We start from the raw sequence: 8,727 nt of genomic DNA, 5'->3' as shown, positions 1-8,727 counted from the left end.
GTCATTTCAGTTATGTTCTCTGTTAATATGTTTATATGTGTATACATATATACATGTAATGAATCGAGTTATTCTTATATGTATAATGTTTATGAGTTTTAGTCCATTTCAGTGATTGTTCTCTGTTCATGTGTGAATCAGTTCATTTCACGTACGTTTGATTGAACTGTTTACTAATTATAGATGTTATTGATCGATCTGTGATGTGATCCTCTCTCTCTTCTCTTCGTGATTGTTTACTATTTTAGTAACAGTTCTTTAAACTGTTGTGATCATTGAATTTCTGACTTGTTATAATGAGTCGTTTTGTTGGAACTCTTCTCCATTAATTGTGAATTGTGATGTCTTTAGTTGTGCTAGTATACTGAATAACTTTGACAATCAATGTTTTATGTGGCAGGAAATGTCACTTCCAGTCTTCTCTTTCTTGTCCCGATGTAATACTCTATCTTTTTGTATCTTATATGTATAATGTATTATATATATATATATATATATATATATGGCTGCATATGTTACTAAAACTGTTTTTTTTTTTTGCAGATGGACCATTATCGCAATCTTTACAAAACAAAACAGTGAAATGTATAAATCACATTTCTATCTAGCTGCTGCCATTAATTGTGCTATGTGGGTATTATATGCTAGTTGTGATGTACACCCAAATAAAGTGGTACTTATTATCAACCCCAGCTGGACTCAGTCCCTTTTATGATCTTTGGGAATAAAGTGCTTAGGGTGAGTACTTGGTCTTTTTATTCCTTTCCATTATTAATATTGAATACATCAATTATGACATAAATTTAGTGTCGTGAAAAATGTAAAGTGTTGTAAAAAATGTATGATTACAGTAGACATGATATACTTGCATTTATATGCGTACCTTTCCATATAGTCTAAGCTTTGTCAATTAATTTTTAGAGGAATATACTTCTCTGGCTGGCAGGTGAGTCATTGTAACTGTAATCATTTATGTGAATCGATTCCTTTCACGTACGTTTGATTGAACTGTTTACTAATTATAGATGTTATATATCGATCTGTGATGTGATCCTGTCTCTCTCATCTGTCTAAGAAGATGGAATTCTTATAAAATATAACAGGAGATTCTACATATAGTCCCGTTTTTGTATATATGAATATATACTCCGTATTAACTGATGGATTGAAGTCATTTCAGTCATGTTCTTTGTTAATGTGTTTATATGTGTGTATAATATGCATGGAATGAATCGAGTTATTCTTATATGTATAATGTTTATAAGTTTTAGTCCATTTCAGTGATAGTTCTCTATTAATGTGTGAATTAGTTCCTTTCATGTACTGTGACATCCCCAGATTTCCGGATGCGGGTTGGCCAAGCCCACGCCCGATTACCCGAGGATATCAAACAAATTAGCAATTAACGAACACAAAGTACAATTTTAAAGTAAATAAGAATAAATAAAATTTGCTGAATAGAAAACTAAAATGATAATCCATTGAATGAAATCCCGAAATAAAATTTCATTAGTAAACAACCTTTATGATACAACTGATCCTCCACATACAACTCGGGAATCCATCTAGTGGACCCCTAAAATAACCCACTGAACTTAAAAGACGGGAAACAAAACCCAAGTCTACACACAAAATATACTCCTATGTCATTGGTGGAGTGAACAACTGTATCTGCTCAGCACGATCAAGCTCTGCAGCCTGGAACTAACGAACACCTGTAAAGAATAATAGAAGAGTGGGTCAGGCCCACGAGCAAGTTCTAATCTAACTGCAATCCATACAGTGACCCGATACGCAGATACACCGTAGATACCTCACAATATCTATCTAGTCTATACATATACATATCCACACTATGGGACATTCACTGAACTACAATAGGGGTCTCAACCTGAATAGAAGGTAACATGCGAAAACGCACCCAAAGGTGGGCATGAATACCTAGACCTAACAGGGTACACCTCAACCATCATATCCAGCTATGCATCCCAATGCATATACGCTCCCTAACCAACGACTCTGAGACTCATGCCCATATCGTGGTGCCATAACATATATATAAAGTCCGTCTAACCCAAGGTATGCTATTTTATTGTTTATTGAATTGACATAAGAATTTTAATCCAGTTTAGTCATTCAACTTAATCAGTCGATCTGACTCAAACACAACCAACATTTAATCCAGGTAGTCATTCAACTTAATCAGTCGATCCGACTACACACAAACACAATTAATCCAGATAGTCTTTCAACTTAATCAGTCGATCTGACTAAACAAGGTTTAGGATTCAATATTTTACAATCCTTCCCTTAAATTCAATAGGTTAGGTTTATGCGTTTTGAGCTAAACCATCCCTAGTATGACACCGTCCCATACCGGTTCATACCATCCTCCACAACCATGTAATTGACAGAATCTATTAACTCAGCAATTAAAATTCCACATATATATAACCCAAAACCAATATCCAAGTAATTGCAGGAAAACATTTAAAGTTCAGCAATTAAATTCAAGCATTAAACCATATAGTTGCAGGAGATGATTTAATAAATCAACAACTAATATCCAGAGCCTGCATAGATCACATCTAACACATCAATGACCCTATAATATATTTAAAACCATTTTATAAATATATTAAATCCCACTGGAATGCCTAAAAATAAGCTTAAGTATTTAAAACTTCATCTATCCACTAACCGTATACAATGTACATAAGTGTTATACATTTTGATCCGTTAATTTAGAATTAACCTTAAATCAATTTAGGGTCTTAATAACACCAAAAAATTAACTATTTAATCCCTCCGTGAAGTCTCATTAAATTTCTAAAATTTAATCAAGCTATTTAGTTCCTTTCTTCTGTTAGTAGCATACACCGTTGTATATTTTTACACTGCTACATCCTTTATCTTAGAGACTTAAACTATCCAACAATAAGTTTAATAACACTTAGAATTAACTACTTAGATCCTCTGTTAAGTCCCTACAGTTCATTAGAATCACTCAAAAGCTCAAACAGTGCTCAAAACACCAAACAGAGCCCTAGAAAACACTTTCTGGACATAAAACAAATTGGAGCCGGCTCTTGGAATGGAAGAGCCGGCTCTTCCCCTATTGGAGCCGGCTCCAATTCCCTAGGAGCCGGCTCTTGCTGAAGGGGAGCCGGGTCTTGACTTTCTAGAGCCGGCTCTCTCCCTCTTGAGAGCCTCCAGTTCATCTCTGCTCCGTTTCCGTCAATCTGCTCCTTCTCCGATCAATTCCTACCCCTCTGTTTGTTTCTTAAACTGATCTAAAGGATCTAACACCCTCCTGATAGCATCCCCAAGGTTTGATTATAGCAATTTAAATCAATTACAAAGCTTAAGTTTGCTACCCAACTTAACATGCTGTTAGTATGAATACTGGAACCATATGCAAATTGAAGCGGAACGGATTGCAACACGTATTTAAAATAGAATAATAGCATCCCTATAAGCTTTGTATAACCCCAGTAGTGTTCCTATATTGTGTTTACAAAAGTTGCAATCAAATACAGAGACTAAATTTACAACAGAATCAATATACTTAACGTATAGGATACTGAAACAAATATACACGAATTGTAAATATATTGGATTTTAAAACAAACAGACTATCACCCAAGCATATATTAAACATGTAGGTTTCAATCATTGATTAGTTATTCCCTAGAGATCATCTAGGTGCACAGAACACGGCCCAAAGGGAAAGAGGAAGATAGAACTTGCCTTTACAGTTTTGGATTCAAAACCATGTCGCCGTCTCCTAAGCTTTCCAACGATGTCCGAGTACTGTCAACTCCACCCTCTACTGCTCAGCCTTCCCTTCCCCTAAGTTCAAACCCTAAACCGCAACCAAAACCCTCACCTAGGTTACTCTGTTTTCCTCAAACCCTCTCTCTGTTTGCACTATACAACTCTCTGTATTTTCACTGTACGTGAATAGGGTTTGAAAATAGGGTTTGTGTTTATTTTTCCAAAAACCCTAAGAAAATATAATGATGTATTTATAGAGGTTTAAGGAAAACCTAAATAGAATTCTGAAATTCTGAAAGGAGTCGGAAAAACTCGTGAGAATAAAACAAAACCCTAAAACTATAATACATATTAAATTAGGATTGATAACACCAGTTTAATTATTAATAAATACTAACAATTAAACTAACCCTATATACAGATATACTCAAATATATATGTATATACTACCATGGGTAATACTGTACCCATCCCCCTCTTATCCGAATAATTCATGAGACCCAAACGGTTGGTCCATCACTACTATCCAAACCCAACTTCCATTAATCAATAAAACTTAAATTTACAAATAATTCAATTAACATTAATCCAAATAAAACATATATAAATACATATTCAATTTAAAACAATTTAAACATTAAACAAACAATTAAACATTAATTCAAATAAAAACATATATAAATACATATTCAATTTAAAACAATTTAAACATTAAACAAACAAAACACACATAACTACAATTAAATCAATTAACAAAGTAAAACAATTACACACTTAAATAACTAGTCACATAAAAAAAAATGTAATAAAAGTTATTGAAATTCTAAGTTTATCCAATTTTATCCTTTTAAAAAATTAGGGGTATTACATGTACGTTTAATTAACTGTTTACTAATTGTAAATGTTATTGATCGATCTGTGATGTGATCATCTCTCTCCTCTGCCTTAGAAGATGGAATTCTCATCAAATATAACAGGATATTGTACATATAGTCACGTTTTTGTATATATGTATTATACTCAGTATTAAATAACCTTTGGATCCACTGAAATCTCCCTTTCATCATTCTCCATTTTGGTAATTGCATTGAAATTTCTTTGCTGTTTCAACTTTTGGTAAAAGTAAGCAGTACATCTGTCATTATCCCTTAGCCATTTTAACCTGAATTTCTGAGCCACAAATATTTCTTCATCAGCAATAGCTGCTTCATATTCCTCTCTGGCCTTTTGTTCGTCATCTAGAAGTACATCTTATGGATCCTTGAGACGGCTATCTTGAACTATTTCTAACCTCAGTGTAGACTTCATAACCTTATCTCCCACATCTCCAAAGACATTTTTATTCCACTCCTTGACAGCCTTTTTAACATCCCTGAGCTTACTCAACAGTCTGTGCATTGGAGATCCCTCTACCTCAATATCCCATGCTTGTTGAATCAAAGGTAAAACATCATTCTTAACAAACCACAATTTTAGCATCTTAAAAGGTTTTGGCCCTAAAGCAAAATTCCTTGAAACTTGCACCAAAACTCCATAATGATCAAAGGTTTTTAATGAACTCCATAATACTTATATTTTTTTTTTCTCCAATAATTGATGTTCTAGCACAGAAGATGTACTGCTCCTCTTACAGTGCTTTTATTAGATTTTAGCACAGCTTGCTTCTGAAACGTCAACGTTCCAAAGTTGGTGAATTTTGATATTAGATTACCATTCTTGAACGCTTCAACTATTGATGTAACTACATCATGTTTCTCAAAGTGTCTTAGTTCTGGGTGGTCGTTTGGACCAGTTTTGGATTTTGGGGTTGTCTATGCATAGTTGGATTCTGAGTTGTTGCAGAGGGAGAGTTGGTGAGTTTGGGGGGGTGTTTTGAGCTGATATAGAGGCCGGAGTTGAGATAGTTTGATCAGATCTCTAATATTTGTGTAACTGAAGCGTGGAACTTGAAGTGTTTAATTGGATTTCCTACTGTTGCTTTTGATATAGGATCTTATATTAGTTGGGGACTTAATTAGGAATCATTTTGCTTTATTTAATTTTAATACTTAAAGACAAATTGGTAGTTTTACTAGATTTTTACATTTTTTTTCTCCAATAATTGATGTTCTAGCACAGAAGATGCATTTCTCTTGTGGTAAGGGTGAGGTTAGGAGCAAAGGTAATTAAGGGAGATAGAGGAGAGGATGAACTAGCAGTCCTCAATGGTACTGGCTTGACAGCATTATCCATTGATGCCTTAACGTACATATTTATTTCATTGCATTTGGAAAAGCCTTTTAACTGGGATTAGTTTATGAAATTGGAAGAGTTTATGTAGCTAGTGGGAAAGAGTATAATTTTGGGAGTGAAAATAGAATCAAATTACTGTGTTATAACTTAGCAACTTTTTTTATTCTTTGTTAATGTGTTGACCTTGAAGAAATTCTAATGAAGTCAATATTTTCCCTCTATGGTTAAGTCTCAACTGCTCCATTGACTCTTGCTCTGAAAGCCTTAAGTCTGAGGCGAAAAAAGAAAGATTATATCCATGATCACTGAATTTAGATGCCGCTTCAGAATCGTCTACCTATTCATCAAGGGTTGCCTTAGAATTCATTATAACATGCTTTTGCCATAGTTGGCTTCCCCTATAGTCCTTAGTTGAAGCACTTATGGATACGCTTGTTTTAGGCCAGCGTTCGTTTTCAGTTATGACATAGAAAGATAAGAGAATCAATTTTGAGCCAAATATTACATGAGATTGTACATATAATCGCATTTTTGTATACATGTATATATACTCCGTATTAAATACATTTAGATTCAATGTTTACTATTTTAGTAACAGTTCTTTAAACTGTTGTGATCATTGAATTTCTAACTTGATATTACGAGTCGCTTTGTTGGAACTCTCCCCAATTAATTGTGAATTGTGATGTCTATTTCTTACAAGTAATTAAATTGTGGTATTTATTAACTTTGTTTCATGTGGCAGGGAATGTCACTACCAGTCTTATCTTTCTTGTCCCGATGTACTGCTCTATCTCTCTGTATCTTACATGTGTAATGTATTATGTATTATGTATGTACTTATATATATATATATATATATGGCTTCATATGTTAGTAACGAATTTCTTTTTGCAGATGGACTATTGTTGTAATCCTTACTAAACAAAACATAGACACGTATAAATCACATTTCTACCTAGCTGCCACCATAAATTGTGCTATGTGGACTTTTTATACTAGTCCTAATGTTCTACATAACTTCAAGTAATGCAAGAAACAATATTCTAAGAAATTGAAGTATGCTCTACATAACTTCAAGTAATTTATTAGCATATTTATTTATATATAGTAGAAAGTTTTTTTATTAGGTTGGCATGTGGCCTATTTCATTGAGTATCCGCAAATTAATTTTGTCATGTCTACATTATTATGGAAAGGATTCCATTTGACTTCTCTTCAGTAATTAGCATAAAAATATGTACGTGCATACACAACTTTTAAAAGTTAAAAATATATCCTTATAATGGAAGGAAAAAAAAAATGACACTTCAGGAGTATGAGATATGAATGGCTATCATTTTGTGAATCCTTGGGCCATTCATTTTTTATTTCTCTTTCCCTCTAAAAGTTGGGTATTCATTTGTATTGTTATTTGGTTATCTAATTTCTATATTTCCTTCTTGTTAGATTTATAGTTTTGTAGAAAACGCAAGAAGTATATATTAAGAATGAATTTGGAATATAAGACATGATCCCAATCTTTGAATTTGGTGCGATAGAAATTTTTTCTTTACCATGAGGCTCAGGTGTCCGGAATGTTTGGGACTAACCTTCTTGGGGTGTCTGGAATGTTTGCTTCACTTGACTTATGTACCGGACTTTGCAATCAATGATGATCTTCCATTGGTGCCTTAACATGGAGGCTTTGTTGAGGTGCTCAACATTTGAAATGCCAAGAACCCTTGTTCTTTAGGCTTATAAACATCGACTTAAGCCTTTTTGTTGTTGAGACGACTGATTACCTGACCAAAGATAATTCCTGCACAGGCTGTTAATATGAACATACAAGGATGGATGGATTGAATAAGTTGAATCTCTTTGTAATTTTTTCCACTAAAGCTCTCAGCATTGTGTTGTATCCTAAGGTTAGAGATAACGAGCTGAGTGGATGGTTCTACTCCACAGAAGATGATTGAGCTCTTGGAGTGGTTTATGCTAAAGCTCAAAAATGGATGAAAAGATGTTTTAAGGCATTATATATGGTGGAATACACCAACAGACTCAACACCTCTAAGGATCCAATGCGAGACAAGACCCTACTTGAAATTTTTGCATAATTTGTATGCTTTTATCATCTATATGGCTGTGGGATTCCATACAATTCTTACTTCCAAACCTGCAAATAGTAGTAAACTGCAAAATCAATACGTTCAAGCTTGCATTTGCTGTTTTGGACTTGGGGATTTGATTGAATTTATTGACTTTTTGTATATATATATATGTATATATACTCCGTATTAAATAGATTTAGATTAGATTTAGATTAATTGTTTACTGGTTCTTTAAACTGTTATGATCATTGAATTTCTGACTTGACTTGATATAATGAGCCGCTTTAATTGTGAATTGTAATGTCTATTTCTTATAAGTAATTGAGTTGTGATAGTATACTTATTAACTTTGATAATCCATGTTTCATGTGGCAGGAAATGTCACTTCTAGTCTTCTCTTTCTTGTCCCGATGTACTACTTGATCTCTCTGTATCTTACATGTGTAATGTATTATGTATGTACTTGAAATTACATGTGAAATGTTTTAAGGCATTATATATGGTGGAATACACCAACAACTCAACGCCTCTACGTTCCAACTTCTAAGGATCCAATGCGAGACAAGACCCGACTTGAAATTTTTGCATAATTTGTATGCTTTTATCATCTATATGGCTGTGGGAT

The 8,727-nt window shown here is 33.6% G+C and overlaps 1 long non-coding RNA gene across 1 annotated transcript; it reads left to right on the top strand.

Annotated features, from left to right (window-relative positions):
* The first annotated feature begins 4,829 nt into the window (after positions 1–4,829).
* Positions 4,830–8,263, top strand: LOC132315714 (uncharacterized). Its single transcript, XR_009483768.1, has 2 exons — positions 4,830–5,219; positions 6,755–8,263. It is a non-coding gene; the product is annotated as an uncharacterized LOC132315714 (long non-coding RNA).
* The last annotated feature ends 464 nt before the right edge of the window (positions 8,264–8,727 follow it).

The sequence above is a fragment of the Cornus florida genome, unplaced genomic scaffold, assembly GCF_030987335.1.
Source record: "Cornus florida cultivar Cherokee Brave unplaced genomic scaffold, ASM3098733v1 CherokeeBrave_3.0.0_Hap2_Chr07, whole genome shotgun sequence".
In the NCBI taxonomy this organism is placed as follows: domain Eukaryota; kingdom Viridiplantae; phylum Streptophyta; class Magnoliopsida; order Cornales; family Cornaceae; genus Cornus; species Cornus florida.
The sequence above is the reverse complement of the archived record's forward strand: the minus strand, read 5'-3'. Positions and strand labels throughout refer to the sequence as shown.